General features: G+C 35.7%; 1 protein-coding gene across 9 annotated transcripts in view; it reads right to left on the bottom strand.

Annotated features, from left to right (window-relative positions):
• Positions 1–23170, bottom strand: part of CDH8 (cadherin 8) — a 121566-nt gene that overhangs the window by 88024 nt on the left and 10372 nt on the right. The gene's annotated exons all lie outside the window — the stretch shown is intronic.

The raw sequence follows: 23170 nt of genomic DNA, 5'->3' as shown, positions 1-23170 counted from the left end.
TTTCATGTAAATACATTAAAACATATAAAAATAATTTAAATACACATTAATAATGGTTTAAGTGCCATTTACTGTTCAATCTAACACACCTAACAGGAAAAATATGAACAAGTCAATAATATAGCATTACAAATGTACACTGTTTTATCGTTACTTATATCTACCTCACAAAAACTATTCTAAAGTAAACACATAAAACCTTTTTAGGATGGTTGCAACATGACTTAGAACTACCACCACTAGACTTGTTCCTGTTTGCCTATTTTTGTGCAGACAGCTCAACAGAAGTTGTTTCTGGTTATGTACTTTACTATTAAATGGAAAACGCTGGTTCCTGTGACCTGGAAGTGTTGTCACTTCGTATAAGAACTAGCATGCAGATACTAAAATTGGTGTGAAAATAAGACTTGTAGACTTGCCTACAGCCAAGCAACAAGTAGATTCTATGTCATACCACAAGCAGGCTCTGCAGATAGTTGCTCACACACAGTCATATCTGAAAAGCACCAAGAGGCTTATACAACTCATTAAAAGCACATTCCAAAAAGAAACCTCAAATTTTTTGCAAGGGACACAGCAGAGAAGGGCAGACAAGTCTGATTTTCCAGCTGATCTGATATATACATACAAGATCATGGGCCACTGATGTACTGCTTTGCAATAATAGCAGATCTCCCTTTCTAAAACTGTAGCTTCATCTTTAATTTGCTGGGCAATGTGTTATTAGCACACCAGTATTTAAAAAAATAAAATAAACAATTAAGCAGTTTAATTGCCTGTGAATTTGAATGACTCAGTCCAGTTCACTCTTCCTACCACCCACATGAATGTACACACAAACGTTACATTATGTGACAGCTGAGTCCTCTGCTGTTTTTTCTCCCATACTGTAGTTGCAATCAATTTTTACTTGACAACAATCAACACAATCAAAGTTACGTTAACCAAAGTTAACATCACTCTCCTGTAGATTGGTACTGTAGTTCTTTCTGCTAAGAGAGATACATTTATTAAAAAAAGTCTTAAAGGTTATTGTTCTTATGTGAGGGCTTACACTCAATCTAGGTAACATAAACATTTACTTCCAGGGTTCCAGAACCTTTCATGATCAATCCAGAATCTCTTTGTGTTTTAAACAGATTGTTTATACTTTAAACATCTGTCTGATCCCTGAATAAAATCTAAATGTTATTAATATTGCATATGAGGGTTTTGGCAGAATATTCTTAGCTGAATTACAATGATGTAATGTCACAACATTGTCAGGACACACACAGTTCAGTAAAGCAATTGGGTACACCTCCAGTTTACCCAAGTATATAAAGTGTTACATTGAAAAACTGAATTCCTAAGGCAGCACTGACTGGATAAAATAGATATTACACATCAATATTTGAGAATACACAAGGATCCTGCAATTTACTATCTGCTTGTAAGTAGGAGAGGCTGTCAGTATAATCTCCAGTGTAAGCTTTACTCTTATTATTCAACAGAAGTTATGGTTCATAGACCAGTTCTAGGATAAATGAATGGAAAGCAATAAAACCTCTGCAGCACTAGCAAGATACTAGTTGTTAAAATGGGAAAAAAAAAAAAAAAAAAAAAAAAGAAAAAAGAAAAAAAAAAGTATATGATTAGTATTTACTGCTTCTGCCAGTAAGTTAAAGTCCTTTACTTGAGGACATTTCATAATATTAAAGTTGAAACTGAGTCTGATCAGTGGAAAAATCAGTTTTTTACCCAAAGATTAATAGTGGGAGAAAAGTTTCAGATCATACACATGGCACTTACTGAAAGCACATGTACTTATGGTATGTATCAGGGCTGATACATTAAAAGATCTTTGTTATGTTTTGAAGGTCTTACACCTTACTAACAAAATATTCTAATAAACAACCTCTAGTAAAGCCATATTTTCAAAACCATTTCATTATTTAGATTTGACATTAAAACATTGTTGTCTTTGTCTAAAGTTACAATTTCACCTCAGTTCTGTGATTGGATAAAAGCATAATATAAAAGCAGAAGGCATGATATATTTTAACAAGAAACATTTCCAATTGTCTACCCATTGGGAATGATAATTTACAGGCATTTTCAAGCTTCAGCAAACTGTGTTCATGCAAAGGTTAAAGATCATTAAACACATAATTATATGAGGTTAAGGTGAATGATACAGAGACATAATGAATATGATAAATGAATATCAGTTTCTGTAGATAAAGCCTCACAAATGTGGTAAATGTGAAACTGCTTTTCCACACTCTAGCTTTATTTGTTGCGCTTGTGCTTGAAAGTTGACCTGTTCTTTAGAGCAATACTGAGAAATTAACAAGAATTTCTATGTAAAATAAAAGGAGAAATCCATATCTAATCCCTGTGTTTCACTACTCACTAGAATCCCAAAACCAAGAGAAAACTACATTTTTATACGGCGTGTGCCCCGGTGGTGCAAGTGGTAGGAATGCTGCATTGCAACACCGGAGGCCCTGGGTTCGAATCCCCCTGCGGCGCAAGTGGTAGAAGTACCGCTCTGCTACACAGGAGGCTCGAATCCCGGAGTGTTGGACTCGATGATCTCTAAGGTCCCTTCCAATCCGCACGAGGTTGTTATTCTGTGTTATAGCACAGATAATGAAGTCAGTATTAGTGGCAACAGCACACCCAGTGTACTACCACAAAACTAATATTATTGTATTAGTCACTAACATTAAATGCATATCTGCAAGTATTGCCAACATGTTATTGAAATATATAATCTGTCTTTATAGTCTCCCATGTACATACATTAAAAACATGCATAATCACAATCAATGCAAGAGAACTGCAGAGATGAAACTTACTCAAGAGAGCCTTTATAATCTTTAGACTACTCTGCAACAAAGCAAAATTACAAAAACACCTTGAGAATATTACTCATATTAAATCCTCTTTTTCTACAGGTAATCATTTTATTTTCAGCCACATTTTCTTAAGAAAGACTTTGTTCAAAACTAGGCACACAATCAAGAATGCACAGACCAAAACTGCAGAAGCTTCAAGCAAGGTTCATGAAGATATTTCACAGTTCTGGACACACGATGAGATCTGAGTGCCTTCTGCAGATGGAAACTGTCTCACCTGCTCTTTGTCAGTTACCTGGCAAATCAACAGTAGCTACCTGGCAAAACAACAGCTTGCTCAGCACAGTGAATGTCATGTTCCAGCCATGTGCTCACCATCAGCAATGTACATAACACACATGGGTCTGGTCTGTATCCAGAATGAGCAGGACATGGTTGACTGGCCTTTGTGGTAGGATTGGGCAGCTGGAGAAGTGATGCACAGCTTGATACAGACTTGCCTGTACAGAGACAAGTATCACCATCAAGGGGGATACTTGTAACCCCAGCTTTCTGATATTAATAGAAAAGTTCAAATATATAAAAAATCCACACAAAGAGGAGAAATCTACATGCTATAAAAATAAATGTTTTTAACTAAGAAAAAAGAAGGCAGCACTATGTAGTCAAGTTTTTATTTGAGTTTGTTAGAAAGTAATTAATTTATCTTCATACAATTACAAGGGAATTATTTCTTCCTTGTTTCAAGAGAAAAAAGCATGATCAAATGATGTTGAGCAACATGATTGAATCTTGACCCTGGTCTTTCCTGGTTAGAGCACCTCCTGTCCTTTCCATACATCTGTTATGTATGATCCACTTCATCAGACTGAATTAATCATTTTTAATAAATATTTTCACTCAACATCTTGGTGGGAAAAAGACAGTTACTCTTGCTTTTACGAAAGACAAAAAAACAGGAAGAAACAAAGCCACCTTCAGTCTCACAAGAAATCATATCAGGAAAAAAAAGCATCGAGACCATAGAAATGCCCAAGTCATTCCTAAAGAGCCCTCCATATTTATCTCCACTTCAACACAGTACTAATTCTTAATTAAAATAGTTGTGTAGTACTGGTGCTGTTTAACAAAAGAATCCTGACAGGGAAACTCCCTAAGAGGGAGGAAACTGTGCCCTCAGACACAGTCTTCCCGAGTCAAATATTTTTCTTCGGTGGTTGTGATAGCAACAAAGACAAAATAATCTGTTTCTACTCTTTGCTATCTTCATTCCAGTGCATGGTCTCAGATTGAATTTTCAGTATTTATTACATACCTTGTTTCTTCTGAATCCTTATGTTAAGCCAGATGATAACTAAGGCTTTCTGTTTCCTTTGCTCTGGCCTTGGTCCTTTCCATTTGGGGATACCATCTGTCTCCCCTTCTGTCCTGAGAACACAGCCACCACACATGACCTGTGTCCCACTACAGCTTGGACTGTTGCCTTTCCTTGCTGCTTTCTGCTGCAATTTAATGCCCAAATGTCCCGTGTCAAGTGGCCTTATATGCTTGGCACCTTTTTGTAGTTGGATTTTTGCCTACAGTTCATGTAACTATTTCTGAACCCAGGCTGCTGTTTATTTCTTGCGTTCTCCAGTAGAGACCCCTCCAGTAAACAGGTCTTGACTTTTTAGCCCAACTATTTTTGATAGGTGTAAACATACAATGATATTATGTTACACTGCCAAATAGGAATATTGCATGTAATTTTAGTCATGCAAAACAGTTTCTCTTCTGCATCTTTATGAGGAAAAATATCTCTGTCATTTGCTACTCTTGGAGATCAAGCACTTTCATTAACAATTTCAATACTTCAGGCATTATAATTAATAGAACTTCCTATGGTTGACGCTCTTTTCCTGCCTCACTGACATAGCAGTAAAACCATTTCTTCCCTTTTCCAGCTTGCCAGCCTGGACTGAAGTTCTTACAAGTCCTGCTGCAGTTTCTGCTGCCTGTAAGATTGTGCGAGGTCTCCAAACAAGACTTCAGAAAGCTGTTTCATTTTGGTTGCTAATTCCTATTGCCAGCACAGCCCATCTTGGGTCTCTTTTCTCCATGCAGACAAAAAATGAGGAAGGCTGTAAAAATAAGTCTGTGGGAATTTCCCATTCAAAGTGATAGCCAGAGGTTGGGCAGTTCCTATACATCAAATCCTTCTCTTTTGTTCCTTTAATCATCATCCTCTTATTCACACTGTTCTAAGCTTTTATTCCATGTTGTTTGAGCTGTATTTTTCCTTTCCTCTTTAAAAGCTTATTATACCTTGCTAGGCTTCATTCTCAGGCAGAGTATGTTGCACTTGAGCACTAAGACCTCTTTGTGTTTTTCAAATGATTTTCTCAAGTGAATGTTAGAACGATATCTTATAATACACACTGCTAGGATTGCAGAAGACGAATAAAAAAGTTAATCACTACATACTTGCAGCAATAATTTGAAGACTGCTTACAAAATCCATCACACTAGACAAGCTATATCCTAGATCAGTGAAAGCAGAACAAACTACTGTAGGACAGTTTGGTCAAAGGTGAATAGATATTTCTATTTATTTGGGCATATTTAAGTTGTCGTAATTTTATAATCTTTCAAGGCTCTGATTTCAGCTGCTTTGACTGCACTGCCTTTTGAACATGCTCAGCACACAATGATTAGCAGGATCCCTGTGATAATATGTTTAACCTGTCTTCCTTTTTAATGCAAAAATTTCAAATTCATGCAGAATACATTATGTTATTTAATAACATTATTTAAAAAAAAACTGAAAAGCATTAAAATATCATTTTGAAGGTTATTTTTCAAACTTAAGAAGACTGCTTAGAATACTTCAGCATCTGAACATAAGGAAGTAAGTACTCTGTCGAAAACCACATGATGTGTAAAGCTGGCAGTGCAAATAGAAAGCTCTTTTCTAGCAATTGGCTGTCAAACATCCACAGAGCAGAAATACAAACATAGCTATGCAGCCAGCTTTGAGCTAAAATTGAAAACTGTTGAGAAGGTAACAGAGTGAAATGACGAGAACTGAAAAATTAAATTGTGAGTACCTACATATTGATTCTTACAAATTATCTGCTTCCATGTGATAACATAACTTACCTTTTCCGTGCACTTACACTAACCTGTGACCTGTGGACTCGGGTAAAGTATAAGCTTTTTCTCAACAAACAAACAAACAAATAAATAAATCAGGTTATTTGGAGTGTGAAAATAAGCACTACTAGGAAATGCTACAAAGCAAGTTTCGTAAAAGATGTCAAAGCAAATGATAGTTCCTCAGAGATGCTATGTTTCTAGTTACTATCATCAGAGCATTGTTTACAAGAATTAACAGATATAATGTGGATAATTGGATTATTTCTCCACATTCTCTCACAGATGGACATTCATTAGAGATATCTCATGCAGAATTATATGTTATTCAGAAGAATGTGTTTGAAAGCAGTTACTATGTTTTCATGTATTTTCACAAACAATTATCACATCACTTGTGTTGCCTCCAAAGTTTCATAATATAATTTCTCCTGTGTTTCCACCAAGTCATGCATTCTTGTGAATATCTTACAATCTGACTTATTAACATTATCTGTCTCATGCAAACAATTTGCAACACCATTAAATTATAAATATTCTATAAACCAATAGCGACAGACCACAGCTTCTGCCTACATTACTGTTTTTTTTTTTTAAAGGAAGAATTGACCAAAGTGCGGAGAATAGAAAACATTCCTCTCAATAGGCAGAGATAATCAGCTGTAGTCATTGCATCAGGCTTTTATATTTTGTAATATATCTCTACCAACTTCTAGTGAGTCCTGCAGTCCCTTTTCTGAGTACATGTGGAGACTGAAGTATTGGTAACATTTATCACTTTTTGGCACATCAGATAACCTCAATTGTTTACAACAAGTGAAAAAATAGCAGTGCTAGCATTGTAAGTGTGGGTGGTTTTTGGAGTATTCGTGTCATTTGCTGTAAACATACTAAACTGCCTGTAATTCACTGAGGTCCTGTGAATTACCAAAAAAGAAATGCTGGCTCATGATGAATACAGATAAATTGTACCAGTATCACAAAATCTGTACACGTGTAACATATGTTAACCACAAAACAGCCCAAATCCATACAGGCTCAGCAGTGGTTTAGACTAGACCTTCATCCAAATTGTCTATGCTCACAGTGAAGACTACAGTGGGAGGCTGCAGAAGACATCTGTACTAGTTTAATGAACTCACTGTTGGATTTCTCTACCCACACAAGCTTGATAGTGCTCATATCACTCTGTGGGCACAGAACAGCCAAAAAACATATGGTTGTCTACCTACTCAGCTGTCCTTTGCATTTCTCCAACAGGGCATTCTATCAAAGGATAGGTCACCAGCTACCCTGTGCTAATATCTTTAGGTATGAATGGTGGATTAGATGCACAATACGCAGTTAACTGAAGTTAACCAGCAGAGGAACATATTATGATTTCTCAGGACCTCTTTTCAGCTGATGAATGGATTCCCCCACACTCAAAGAGCTGATTACAGACATCCACATGGAGAACACAACACCTGAAAAAGGGTGAGCAAAGGAGAGAAACAGCAGAATAAGGCAGATCCTTGAAGATCTCCAAGGACTCTGCAGAGGTGCTTATTGTAATGAAGAAGACACACACAAAAGTCCTTCAAAAACCTGAGAAGGAGGTATAATATTGAGAACTGAGGTTTATAAATGAACCAAATGATAACCTAGATACAAGAATGACACAAAATCCTGCTATCTTATGTACATTCCTTGCTATTCAACTGAAGGAACTTTACTAAACTGAGAGAAAAACCAAATGACATCTAGTTCATATTATAATTCCATAATTCATAGTTCAATTACAATCAAGAGTTTACCACAAGCCTACTTTTTAATACTTTTCTGATAACTAATATATCAGGTATAACTGACTTTAATATAATCTAGATAAATAATAAGATTAACAATTATCTGACTGTCAGACAATAAAGCATTGAAAATAGCAAGATCCTGAAGCAAGGTAAAATATTTGAGATTATTTATCGAGTCAGTAAAGCTGCCTTTTCACATTTACCCAGGATAGGAAATAGAATATTTTGTTTGCCTTTGGAGATGAGATCATTGGGCATGTAAATGAACACCGATGACAAAGTTAACTGGTAAGATAATCTTCCGTTCTACATTCTTCAGCAAAATATTAGAAGTATAGATGTACCATTGCTCAGTTCTTTTACAGATATTCTGACACTAAAACTGATACAGGTAACCAGCATGTCTTGCCATAGAAAATCGTTTTTTTTTTTTGTTTGGTTTTTTTTGTTTTTTTTTTAAACAGGCTGAGATCCTGGGCAATTAAAATATCAACCACAGCATGATTAAGCCAAACCTTTTCCTCTTCCCCATACTGAAACTTTGAAACCACACTAAGTATCTCATTACAAACCACAACTGGTTTCTTTGTTTGTATACTCCTATCAGGTACGCTACAGTCCCCTGTCTCAGTGGTGTCAGCTTCACTGATAGGTGGCTTTTCCCAGAAAAAGTTAGAAGCCCACAGGAAGGGAAGCATCTCCAATGTGGCACATATCTGCATTTGATTGTACAGCATCATATCAGCAATGAGGCAAAACAGGAAAACTCCAAAGATTCTCCACGTTCCTTTTCTTTTTCATAATGTGCTATGAGAAAGTATGATGCTGTGGTAGAATACGACCAAACACTATTTCAAGATAAATAAAAATATGAATATAACTGTTCTTTTAACCAGCACAAAATGCAAGGAATCTCAACCTGACAAAGAGAGAACAGAAAAAAAGAGAACAGTACTTTCAGGGGAATGCAACACTTACATTTCCTGTAATAGAATAGGAACTTATAGGAAAAGCAGAGTCCCAGAGAGAGCTATAAGCTCTGCTTTTGCTTCATATATTATTGATATACAAGTTTAAGAATCAGTTTCAAAAGTCGGAAAGAATCCAGCACAGCTGAAAAATTCTTATGTTTGTCTACTGTTATGAATACACAGATCATGAACAGTCCCTTACAAACAAGCTGCATTTGCAGAGACTTCAGTATGCATAAGTACTGCTAGAAATCAGCATTTAAAGATTAGTTCCACTTCTTTACCTGGGAACACCACAAATTTCTTAAAATTAACCTGTTACTTTAAAAGTCTTTGTACTCTTTTTGCTAGCATGGCCAGGCTCCACTCAATCCAACGCTAACAGTTTAGATGAATACTGTGTTAATTTTAATCTGAACAGTATATGCAAGATAATGAAAGATAGTGGAGAAGTTGTATATATATGGATGAAATTCAATATAATTTAAATAATTAAATGACTAATGAAGTTGTGTGGATTAGGTGGTAGATGATAAAGAGAAAATCTGAAAAATTTGCAAGAAACTTCTACCTAAAGCATGCTATATTGTCACATGAAAAAAAAATCCTCATATTTCAACATTTTTCTATCTGTTGATAAGGACATGGGTAAACATAACAGCCAAACCAGTTTGGACAGTGAAAAATGAAACAAAATGTAAGACAGAAATTAATCTACAGTAGACAAATGTGAAAGAAAAGAAGAGACTGAAATTTGCAAATGCCCAGCGTAAGGTTCATAAAAACCACATATCAGAAAGTTATATGACATTTAACAATTCAAATCTTACCTCAGAGAATAAAGCTGAACATCCAGACATCAGTTTACTGATTAGAAGATGGCTGTTTTTTTCATTATAGTAGCCTCGAAAATACATACAGTGGGGAGGAAGATGTCCCCAACAACCTCTATGTGCTTGTGATAACATTCATTTTATTCATTCTTCATTCTCTAGCTAAATATTTTCCCTTCCTTTTCCTGTTCTTACCTACATACAAAGGAAGGGCTGGGTGAAAAAGCAGAATAAATGAGATTTGACAGTAACTGCATTTTTAAGCCTGTGTGGAGAAATACTGGAGAATCAGACCGTCCCCATCAAAAAGGTAGGAGGTTGCTTGATGCAAAGAAGCTCATGCAAGAAATCTGAATGAGGACATTAGCATACGCTCCTAAAAGGTGAGCTACAAGATGTTTGCAAAGATAACACAGATTTCTACATTTTCACTCGTTGTAGATGGGAGCTAATGAATGGATGCAGAATATGAGATCAATAGAAAGCCTCAGAGAGCATATTTTTTGCTGCTGTTGCTTTTCGGTTTTGTTTTCTTTCCATAAGTGCTGTCTGATTTGGATCACACAGTACTCAATAGCAAGTGTGCCTCTTGATAAGAATACTTACAAACCTTATCTATTCTGCCCAGCATCTTAGTGCCAAGCTCATTTCTTCTCACTCCCCATGGCTAATGCTCTCTTCTGGCCTGATACTCTTCTAGAGAATGTTAGACCAAGCAAAGAATCATCATCAGACGGGCCATGTCTTTCAGCCCCAGGAAGAAATGCTGGGAATGGTCATGCATCCAGCAATTCACTTGGAGCTTTCCACAGAACAATGAAGGCCTTTCATTTGTCTTCCCCAGTCAAGATAATATTATTGGCATCTTAGTATTGATGCATGGAGAGCATGCAAGTTACTTCACCACCTTGGGATATTACCACATTAATTAAATTGGCATTGCCACACCCTTGTTAAGCAGAACATAGTTTAACTTCTCACTCTACCAGTGGTGAAACACAGTCACAGAAATTAAGAACTCCAGAGCAAAACAAGTATCTGAAAGTCCAAAATTCTGCCTGTATTTTTTGGACAGGAGTTAAGGTTCAGTGACACTCAGCCACTTAACCTGCGATTACTGCAAAGTTAATTCAGTAAACAAATACAGGATGAAGAAAAGTGATTCATTTTTTTCTGAATCTTTCCTAACCCAAATGCTTTCAAGTTATTCAGCATTCAACATTAAGACCTGCACAGGCATTGATTGTGTTTTTAAAAAAATATTTACATTTTAATATGCTAATAATACATAAAGCAAATGTTACCTTTTGAATTCATTCAACTCAATACCATATTAAGAGTTATGTTTGGATATAACTAATATTTTATGCCATTTCCAAAACATTTTTTGATACTCTCTAAACTAGCTTTTCTTCCCAGCTTTTCAAAATTAAGCATAAAATGTTACTTATGTTAGAAGAAATAGTCACATTCTAGGAGAATTTAATACTTACTTTAAAAGCAAAATCTTTCCTGCTGCCTACACAAAACCTACAATTTAATCATTTATTCCAACAGATATAAAGCAATTTCATTCATTTTACTTAGCGTAACTGAATTATTTTTCTTATTAGTATAAGCTTTATTTGGCTGTTTCAGTGTTTAGTGCTATGACTCATTCTGTAGATATTAGGAGAACTTTATGTCATGTCTTTAACAGCTACACAAACACAATTAAAGCATACTTACGGTGATTATATTTCAGCATGCAGATCACCATATATTTTGCTCTTAGGTTTACATTCCTTATTGTTCACATAATTACAATGAAGAAATAATGCAAATGAGCCGGCTGGAGACAATTATTGGACTTTCTTTTTAACTTTGTAACATTATAAACAAGAATTGACATTCCACTCAGGGGTGGACAGCAAGCAACTATTCTATTGAATGCTTGAAACACTTCAAATTAACAAAATCTAAGCAACTGTTGTAATCATTCATCTACTACATACTGATATCTCTAAAATCAGAGCTTAGATTGCACTTTAGAAATTTACACAGATCAAGATAACTCTGATTAGTATATCTTAACCAACTGAATTAAGTATCTTGCTTCTGTGATAAAGGACTTCACATCTACAACTTGACAGCTGTCTGTACAATCTGAATAAGTAATCAGAGCAGGATGAATTAAGACTGGAGTAAAATCCACATTTATATTACCTGCTGAGAGTGCTCATTAACTTGTGTAGGCTTTAGAAAGACCTTTGAATTATTTAAGTGTCCTTTTGTAGTATACAAGGAAAGTGACTGAACTTTCCCAGTGGTTGATAAACACCCCTATACTATATTCTCCTGAATTAGTTTTCTCTCATTCCCATTGTCAGAATTCCCTTCTGTACCAACATCAGGGGCCATGCTAGGCAAATGATATCTTAGACAGGAGCACCACTGGCTCCATCGGAGTGATCTGTGAGGCAGTACAGGCACTTCCCTCAGCTGGATCTTTTTCTTCCACTCTAATCAGCAAAGGCTGAGAATCCATTTTGATGCATAGGGAACCGAACTGCAATTTTCTTCAGGAATGGAAAAATATTATTTTCAAAATGTACTCTCATCTTATATGGCAAAGTTATGAGGAAAGCCAAATTTTGGTAAATATCAAGTACTAGAAGAGAGCATCGCACTGTTAACCTGAAGCAAAAGGTTAGCGTGTGCCTGAAAGGTGATGAATTGAGTTTTGGAAAGCAAAAAGATAGGGTCAGACATGATCTCTTTTTAGTTCTTCAAAGGTATCTTCCTAAACTTTTCTTCCAGCTTACCTTGCACAGATCTGAGCTTGGCCCAAGTATTTTGGAAAAGCTCAGATACATGAAAACAACCCTGTGCACAGCACATCCTGTCATTAGTTGGAAAACATTTTGCAAGCAAGTGGACTGGGCTGAGTTTGCTCTTGCTATTGGAAGTCTCCAGTTCTAATTTCTGAGTTTGTTTTGAAGCAACACATTTGTGAAGCAGGCCATATTTTTGCCCTTTCAATAGTGCAATCAAAAACAGGATACCAGCTCAACTCTGAACATGAAATCACTTCTAGCCAAATTGCAAACTATCAAAAACAGGGATAAAACAACAACAAAAGATCCAAAGTTTTTGGATCATCATTTAAAATGTAGAAAATGTGCATATTTTATTTATGGTATGTGGTAGTAAATCTTTGTCTCTGCCTATGCTGAACAGAAATTCAATTTTATAGTTATTCCAACATTCTAAGAACATTTACAAATTCTCTGTGCTGACAGAGTTTCTCTCTGATGCTGAATTTTGATTTATATTTTGGTACTTTATTTAAAGCAGAGGATTAGGGAGGAACATAAAGAATATTTATATCCGTAGAATAAAAAAAGCATTTTTTGCAAAAACTATAATTAAACTTGAAGGACTTTGACATGGCAGTTATTTTTAATGTTTCATTGCATTGTAAAAGTGGAAAGGAATTTTTACTCAATTCATCTATAGAATCATTCAAGTTCTGTAGTGTTTGAGTTTGAATTAAGTTAGGATTATCTTTGAAATACCCAGAAGTTTAACTGTTCACCCAAGCAGTGTCTGTGCTTGGTTGAAGCCTTTAAGATCAAAAGCTGAGAATGGTAAGATGAAACCAGCCCCATCCCATTCAGTCCTATCACACAACAGTTCTCAGATATTCTTGCACATTTAAAAACAGTATTACTGTAGGGTAGTCAAGAGTAAGATTGCAGGAGTAATGAAATCTCTGTCCAAAAAAAAACAAAAACAAAAACCAACCAACCAACCAACCAAACAAAAACAAACAAACAAACAAAAAAAAAACAACAGCAAAACCCAACAAAAAAACAAAACAAGCAACCAAAAAAAAAAAACCAAAAAAAAAAACCAACCGAGTATTTCTCAGTATTTCTCAGTTCCTTGTCCCCTAGAATTGTTGATGCCACAATAAATTCATCATTGTGAAATAAAAATCCCAATTTTGCTATGATATTCATTAGAATTTTCCCATAGAAAGTGGAAAGTCCTTCACAATTACCAGCACAAAAGTAACGTGAAAAGAGAAACAATGGGGGTGAAGCAAAGGTGTGTCACTGAATTTCTCCATGTGAAAAAAAATGGCACTCATTGACATCCATCAGCACTTGCTGAATGTTTATGGAGACCAAGCAGTGGATGTTAGTATGGAACACAGTCTGTTGCTCATCACTGGTGAAAAAGAACAGCTAATAGCTACACTAAAATATACTGTTTTGTAGTTGAGAACTTGTTCTACTAAAAACAGCTACTGTGTTCTTTATATCTGTTGTGGATTCCATGGAAGCAAACAGGAGGCATTACTTCTGGAGCGACCTATGCACATTTGACTAAGATCAAAAAATTTGGCTGGCTTACACTGTACAAAAAGAAAAACAGCGGCATTACCCTGCACTAAGTTTTCCCTAAACTAGGAATTGAGATGAAATACAGGATGTCGGCTACCCTAGGTTACAGCATAATTTGTACACTTTCCTGGAAAAAAAATAGATTGCTGGTCCCCCTGCCCTGAATTTGATGATGACTGGAATGAAATACACTGGTCAAACACTTCGTTTTTAATAGCTAAAACGTGCTCTGTGCATGATACCACAAAAGAAGTGGAACAGGAAATGCTAGATCTATCCCACCTGAGGATTCTCAAATACCAGGGCAATCAGGACAGAAATGAATCTACACCATCATGGTCGCCCACAGTGACCAAACCTATTGAGTAAATGTCTTTCAGCAATCTGTCTGGCATAACCCAGTTCAACTTCATCTTTCTCTCCCCGTGGACACAAATGAACAATATAAATTTTAGATACAATTGGCCCTGCTGTGCCCTTACCAAAGTCAATGCAACTTCACAATGCCAAAAAGCTTTGTGACATCTTTTAATTAAAACAAATAAACAATGAGATTAAAATGTAAATTAAAGCAAAACAAAGAACCAAAACAAAAAAAAAAAACAAAACAACCCACAACAACAACCCAACATTCAGGTAATTCTGTCTTGTTTGAACTTTTTCTATGCAGCCACTAAAAGCACACAGGTAATTTAGTTTTTCAAACTGATCTTGCAAATAGATTAGTTGTTCATGTAAAATTGTTAAGCAATTCATTTCAGCAAAAAGCCATTTTGGGATACAGTTATGGGAAGAGGTCACATATGCAAAACTAGGCTTTGCCCAATTGATTTCTAATTATAAAATCAGAGGCTCTAGAGTATGTGGTTAATAGTCCTTCCCTTTAGCCTGAAAAAATAAACTTACAGCATGAGCTCACACGCAAACACTCATACATATGAAATGCTTCTCATTGTTTTAGCAAGAAAGTATGTGTCCTGGCACTATTTAGCTCAGAATAAATCAGACAGTGCATTAAGTCTACAATGCCTCTGATGGCCAGCTGTGATACAGATAATTGTTCCTTATACTAAAGCTCCAATAATGTCCATTTTGGGGGGATGGGGAGGAAACCATGGGCAAATTCTATAAGAGTTTAGAGTTTAAATGCTAATATTGTATAATTATATAATTTTATGTTTTCCCATGTAAAAAGACAGTGATTAAGAATTTGACATATTTAATTAATTCTTCCTTCAGCACCAAGTACAAACTGTTTGGACATCTGAGTCTTGTCTCATTTCATCTTTGCATGAAATCGAACAACTCTTGGGCTGAAAGAAAGCCAAAAATGCACAATTCTACTTATTAACAATGCTCAGCATAAGGATGTTATCTGATAGAGTGCGTTCTGCATCTTCATCATGGAATAAAGTTAGAATTAGTTAATATACCATGTGCAAGAGCATACAGTAGCTACCCTCAGTGCACATGCATTAATTACGTATTACAAACTGATGATTTCTTCTGAGTTTATAATCTTTAAAATTACTAAAATAGTAATGCATTCACAAGCACTGTATATCTTTTTCTTTGGGAACTGAAATTTTGTCTGGTGTTGCGTGAGAACTCAAGTAATAAATTACTACTTCTCATGACAAGATGAGGGGAATTGAAGTCTATGCAGCTTGTCACCTCCATCACTTATATTTAGAAATGAATGTGCCTATTGCTTTGGCTGCTAGAATTTGTATCATGTAATATTTGCTAAACCTTAGTCTTCACTGTTTTTTGTCTTAAGGATGTTGAAAAAAATAATCACAAGAAACTGCTTTCAAAACATAATAATATTTTCTTCACAAATCATTACTTTCAGGTCAGAGCTGGATTTTCCACTGCATTATTCCTCTTACGCATCTATGAGAGTTACAAAGCAGAGATGACATTTTTTGAAGGAACAGGTCTTTCTTTACTCTGCTCCAGCCCTCTTGTCACCCATTCAAAGTCACACAAATTAATCTGGAAAGCAGTGCCATCGAGTTCACTTTCATTTATCCAAGTATCAGGTTTTTAATCACGTAGTACTAGTAGACCAGCTTGCAAGCCAGCAGTCAGATATTGTGGTGGCATCACCCACAGATGTTTCACAGAAAGTGAGACACAGGGAGTTGTCAACATACTGTGAATCAATTTATTCATTCTCACTATCTCTCCAGTCAATTTCATCCTTCAAGGTGCAAATTAGAAATACAGATGTATTTTCTGAAAAGCTTTCCAGATTCAGTTTTTCAAAAGCAAGTTAAGAACCTGTTGGCTCTCATCCAGCATAGTATCTGTTTAACACTGGAGGAATACTTCCCTGGGAAGCACATCCTCAACTTTGAAGTGAACATTATGAACATGTACTTATATCAGTACGCCTCTAAAGACTCAAGTCCTAGAACTTCCTACCCAAAAGTCAACATCTGACAAAATGTCTTCTGACTTTCACAGACTTCTACAAGCAAGGGAAAAGCATAAAACTCTAAGAGTATGTCACTGTCCTTAACTACATGCTTAAATTTGTCAGTACTGAGGAACAGAATCTGGAGGACAGCAATATTTCAAAACTGCTGCAAGGATGAGAAGGAACTAAGTATTGTTTAAGCTAAATAGAAGAGTAGAATATCTTGCACATTTATCCAAGACAAATTCCATCTGCAATTTCATGGAATTAAAGGACAAAGAAAACTGGATGGTAAGTCAATCAACTTTATAATAATAAAGTCATTACAGGTCTGTGATGTATTGAACAGTAACATCTGTGGCATATGCTCTAAGCACTGAGTGGAACTATCTGCTTTTAATTAGTTGGTATTTCAGTGAGAACTCTTGTACATGAGTCAACAGATAAATAAGACAACAATAAATATCTACCAGGTTTCTCACTACCCTAAAATTGTAACATTTTATTCTAACATTTTGGAATGATATAAATAATGGTGATATTTAGCTTGACTGCAAGAAATTCCCAGAGAAGTTGTGGATGCCCCATCCCTGAAGGCATTCAAGGCTAGTCTGGATGGAGTCCTGGGCAGTCTGATCTAGAGCGTGGCAACCCTATCACATGGAAGGCATTGGAACTGGAATGCACTACCCAAGCCATTCTATGAAATAAGATTGAATCTGCTTGCCTATTCATGCCTCACCTTGTCCAAAACATATGCAGTACAAAGAACAGGTGACTAATCCCAATAGGATACACTTCTATTCTGAGTTGTTAGCTGAAACATGGGTTTAATCTTTAAAATATATTTCAGAAGATAAAAGTAGAAGACTGAGGTTGGAAGAAGCAATAAAAATATTTCATTCACAAAATACTACCCCATTTTATTCAGCCAAGATCGCCTGGAGCATTTCATTCCAGCGCAGAGATACTGCTAAAATTTTTATTTATATGCATTCTTTCTTTTCAAACTTTCAAAAAATTCAGTCTGAAACAATATTACTCTGGATTCTAGAATATGATTGTAGCTGAGAAGGTATGATTTTCTATCAGCCAGAATGGCAGCACTGTCTCCTCATTTTCACATCCTTCACTTTCATATACAAAGACCCATACATACATGAATATAAATACCAGAGAATTCATGTTAATCTAGACACGCAAAAAGCGTATAGAACTGCAGACATACAGAACTCATACACATATGCAGCTTCAAGTTTATATCTTTAATGCTACCAGTTAAAGCTTGACTTGATCTTGCGAATAGCCAGAGGACAGTGACTCAGTCAAGGTTAGCATCATCCACATCCAACCACAGAAGGAAAACGAAGCATGCACATTTTGTCCACAGCACAAGAACAAAGTCTATTCTGACCAAGGCACTTTCAAGTGTATGAAGAATACACGCTACAAAGGCTTTAGGCTTCTCTATGAATGACAGCTTCCTTTTGAGCTACAGAAAAACTTGTAATGGACTTTTCTGTCTCAAGGGGAACTTTTAAAGCCTAAACAGAATTTCAATTATATTTTTCAGCTAGTATGAAATTGTTGCTCTAACACTAACTGCAGATGCTCAGATTAGATTTAAGCCACATTTTTAGAACAAAGAAGTAAAAAAAACAAAAAACAAACAACAAAAAACCATCAGCTTTTTTTAAGCTCTTATCCAAATTTAAACTGCAGTGTATGCAGCTGGTTGACTTACTGCTAATATGGTACTTTTCAGAGCTTTTAACACACTTAAATGGCTGTTTGCTCAAGGCATATGGTTTGAATTAGCTGGGCAGTGCATAGTACAGCTGGCAAACTGGATATCAAAACCTGGCAATAAGCCTTAGAATTATGTGTCACTATGTGTCAATTTTTCCTGAATTTTCTGTCAATTTTTACTGTTTCTGTGTAAATTTGAAGTTACTTCACATTCTACTACCATACATGCCATCACTACTTCCTCTGTTACAACAACTGGATGTAGCAGCCCCATGCTGTGAAGGGATGATGTTAACTGCAAAGGCTTTTTTTTTTTTTTTTTTTGCCAGGGAAAAAAAAATTACGAAAGCTTTCATTAAATGATCTCAGTATTTTCAAAATGGGCAAGGATCATTTTTTTCTGGTACAAAGATTTGGAAACAGTGACAGGTGCTGTTCCAAGAACACATTCATTTCAAATCAAGCAAAAAATTGGAATTCTTTGGCAGTATGTCCCGTTCTCACTATTGCTTCCCATAACTTAAGTCAAATGCTTTTAGCCTCAGCTGTGACATTCAGAAAGGTCTAACAAAAATCTCCAGCAGTATCTGAATATAATTTTTGTATTATTTAATAAATTAAGCATCATTTTTAGACTCTCAGCATAATGAGCTCTCATTGGCACCAAGAAGATTCATAAATTCACACTGCTGAGAATTGTTTTCATCAGAAATGGGCCAGCCTCCCATGGTGTCCATCCTGCAGTTGAGAACTGCAATATATTCTGGCTGTGTCTGCAAGTCACAAGTGTTCAGTTATTATCACTGAGTTTGCATTAGTGCTGCTTGAAAAGCCAATCTAGATACCGACAATGACACTATCATCTTAGGGCACATACAACCACGTATTTCTGAGCATATATTCTGACATTTTTAGGGAAAGTATCACACTTCTGTGCTTCATATACTCAAGGTAAAGAATTAAGATAAGTACTAGGAGAAATAGAGAAGCAGAATGTTTGCTGCCAGAAACCACACAGCTACATGAAAAAACTGTATTTGTTATAATGCACAAGCTTTACAGAACTCAAATAGCTTTTTAAGAACAATGCCCTTCTCAAGCAAAATAAATAAAATAGCACATAGCCTCTTTTCATCTCAATTATGAATGCCCTAAATTTAAAAAGAATCTAGCTTTAGAAATTTCTTTTTCCAACAGTAAAAAAATCTCATTAATTTGTGAGACTCATTAACATCTGAAATAGCACTGATTATCTGGACAACTTTGAAAAATACATTTCAGTAAGTAACAAAAAATTTTAAGTCTTCCTTTTTGAGATTTCCACAATCCCTTCTTCCTGTTGATTAACCAGTACAAACGAGAATACTGTAGTGCAAGAGGTCAACTCACTGTACTAAGACAAACTGAAAGCAAGTGGTAAGAAGAGTTTTTATCTGTTTACTTAAGTCTCTCAAACTTCAGAATCCTTATCAGCATAAAGGAATACAAAGAGAAGTCAGTCTGAAGAAAAAAGGTTGTGCATTCTTATAGAAGTACAGCCATTAAGTTCATGAACCTTTTGAAGATGATCAAGTGAATAATGAATACAATGCACAGAAAGACTCTTCAATATTATATATATATAAATCCTACCATAATAGAAATGTCAAATATATTGAACTGAAGTTTGTGAAAGTTCATTTCAGCAAGAGTGAAGCATGATAAAACTGGAGAGATATATAGCACAATTTCTCTATCAGCAAACGATACAGTACAAGCCTGTACAAGTTGATGGGGAAACTCTTGAGAAAGATGGCATGGCATATGTTCTGGCAAGTGTATGCCACACCTCCAACTTCACTGCTGTGGCATTTAGAGGTGCACTCTAAATTTTTCATTATTCTTAAACTGTATTTTTAAAAATGAATGCATTATCAAGTCCTACAGCTTGACAAATTGTACCAATATGCATTCCCTCACCTGAAAGGACTGATTTACAGGTACAATCTTAAGTATATATAAGCTTAGCAAGCAACTGAAACACTGAGTAATATTAAAAGCAACTATATGCAAAATGGAATGAAGTATGGTTTAAGGAACATGGAGAGCAAAGTAGGGAATGTCAGAGGTCACATAACCTACAAAGAAGTGCCAGAAGAGGATTAGAGAATTTTATTTCTTAAGAGGCTCACAGGTCAATTACCTACAGGGTCCATTTCAGGTCCAACATTAACACGGACATGAGCGGACAGCTTCTTAGATTCATAAAGAGGCTTAGATATCTATCCACAGCTTTAGGCAACTGTATCTCTAGACTTGAAACAACTAAGTGCCTTTTCTCAGGTTTGTATAAAAGCTGACAGTCCTCCGTTTTCACGGGTTTCAGCCTTACACATCACTTATGATATAAAAATAGACACCCTCTCACAGAAGCCCAGCTGACAGGATCCTGCAGCCGACTTTCAGAGAGCACAAGAAACATACTGCCAATTTCCTCATCCCACATTTTACTCACACTATTAGGCAGGTATTTCAAAATGTTCTGCCCCTAAGATCAGAACAGCAAACAGCATTTTTTACCCCTTTTAATTCCCTTCCTCACAGTTATACCATTTCTTCTTTTACTTAATTTTTACTATGTTCATTGATACTGAATTTTTTGTGAAAGGGGAAGAACTTTAATAATGACCCACATCAATCTATCAAGACTCCCTGAATCATGGCCTCCTCTCTCCTGCTGGAAGAGCACCAGCCTGAGCAAAGAGCCTCAAGGCCCCATCTTGGATCTGTGCTAGAGGTTCTTTCTACCTAAGCTGAAGTTCCAGGCATAGCCAAGTGGTCTGAGTTTGACCTATCAGTGAATATATACATATCCAACAAGTTATCATATCTATTAGCCAAGTTATCTCATCTCCACTGACTTTTACTGAAGTTAAAATCATAACTTTTGTATTGAGACGATTTTTTTTTTCCCCTCCAGCCATATTTACATCAGATTTAAAAAGAAAACTGTTGAATATTCCATGGCCAAGAATATCCCTTTAATTAATATCTTAATGACCAACATAAGCTGAACACTGCATTTAAAGATGCAGCAAACACCAAGCCAAACTTTAGAACAGAAAAATAAGAACTTTCATTGTGAAGGACCTAGCAGCTCCTTTAAAGCACACACTGTAAAAATGGCAGCTGCTTTGCTGCGTTAGACACCACCAGAGCCCTAGAAAAATGTTTACAGCTAGAGAGTTGTGTCATCTTCTCCTAGGTTTTGTAATTAGAAGGGTCCTGAAATGAGTGAAAATAGAAATGAGAATGTTCAGCTCAGCAAAAATAGTCTGGAACTTTTTGCTGTATTTCTACCATATACTAGCCTTGAAACTGTCCCATTTAACAGATCTCTTTCCCTGAAACCATTCCTTAGCTTTGTATCTATATGGCTTTCACTGTCTCTCACTTCGGTGTGATTTATGTCAGAAGACAGAGAACATATTAACTGTTCCACAGTGTACTCCAACAAAGATGATTCTAAAGAAATCCAATTTCTTTCCTTTTTTTCCCCTAAACAATTACCTTGTTCTTGCTAATAAAACAAAAATCTGCATCAAGATGTGGTTTTGAGTCCTATGTGGGAATAAACCAACAACAAAGAATTATTAAAAAAGGGAGTAAAACTCCTGCTATAAGCCAATGCTGATTATGCTGGTCAGATCTATACACACACACATGCATACACTTAGACTAATATATATATATTGCCTTGCAATTCTGTATTAATCAAATAGAATACCCTGTAGAAGAAATACAGTACTAAGTAGCTCAATATAGCACTTCTGTTCCAGTTGCCTTGTACAAGCTTATTTGAGTTTTAATTGAGAGATGAAATTCTCTCTTTTAATGCTTATGCCTGCTTGAAGGTTACCTTTTAGTCCCGTGGAGATAAAGGAAAATGTGCCAACATTTGAGAGATTTGATTACCTGTATAAAATTATGCTTGCTCATTTTTCCTAGGCAAGATACTCTTGGGTAAAGTTATATTAAAGAGAGAATAGAAAGTGTCCATACAAAGAAAATATTTTCCAATTATGCTTCTCAAGATGCAGAAAACATTACTTGTGATGGAGGATTATGAATGAGATAATTACAAAAGCCTAATGTACCTAAATCCACAATAAACAAAACAAAACAAAAACATTAATAAGTGGTTATTGACTGTTCTTCCTCCTCTTCATAATAAAAGACCAGGACAGTACCAAGGACAAATCTTTCTACAATCTTAGTGTCACACATTATATACAAGAAGACATTTTCTACTTACATTAATAGCTACAAATGAAACCACATCAACTTTTATTTGACATCCAAAAAACCCTATGCCTTTCAAAACAAGCTTAATAAGAAATTTTCATATTAAGAGACAATTGAAAATAATGATTTAGAAATATGAAGAATAAATGTTTCCCCATTTAAACTACTTAATTTCACTCATTTCTAATGAGCAATGTGCACTTCTGAAAGAATCCTTTCTAATGTTGGATAGGTAAGGTACATAATGATATAAATTGTAATTTCTTGAAAGTATTTCATTAAAGTACGTCTCCTAACCTCTTTTTGCTTCTTCTAAGAAATAATTATTATTTCTGAGGAGCACTAGTGAGGAACATCTGAGCTCCCACATGCAGTATTTCATCACAGATGTCACCAATTGGGAAGATTTTTAAAAGGATTTCAAGCAGTGGCAGCTCTTTTCCTGATGCACAGCAGAATGTGGTGCACCATACAAAATTACCTTTGGTGCACTTCTTTTGCAATTTCAGCTCCCAGTACTGCTGCATTAAGTGTGAAGGCACAGTCACAACAGAAAAGGTTAGCAGTATTTCTAAAAGAATGACAAAGGGTATGAAAATTGCAGGGGTCAGAGTACGTGGACAGGAAGCTGAACGCTATTGCTTTCTTATGCTTACCCTTAGGGAAGAGCAATAGTTTCAATAACAAAGAGCATTCTCTACTGTTTATTATTGGCCATTTTTAACAGGAAATCTTTTAGTGCTGTCTCAGAT

This window comes from Coturnix japonica, chromosome 11 (genome assembly GCF_001577835.2).
Source record: "Coturnix japonica isolate 7356 chromosome 11, Coturnix japonica 2.1, whole genome shotgun sequence".
NCBI classification, from domain to species: domain Eukaryota; kingdom Metazoa; phylum Chordata; class Aves; order Galliformes; family Phasianidae; genus Coturnix; species Coturnix japonica.
This window is presented reverse-complemented; position numbering and strand designations above follow the sequence as displayed.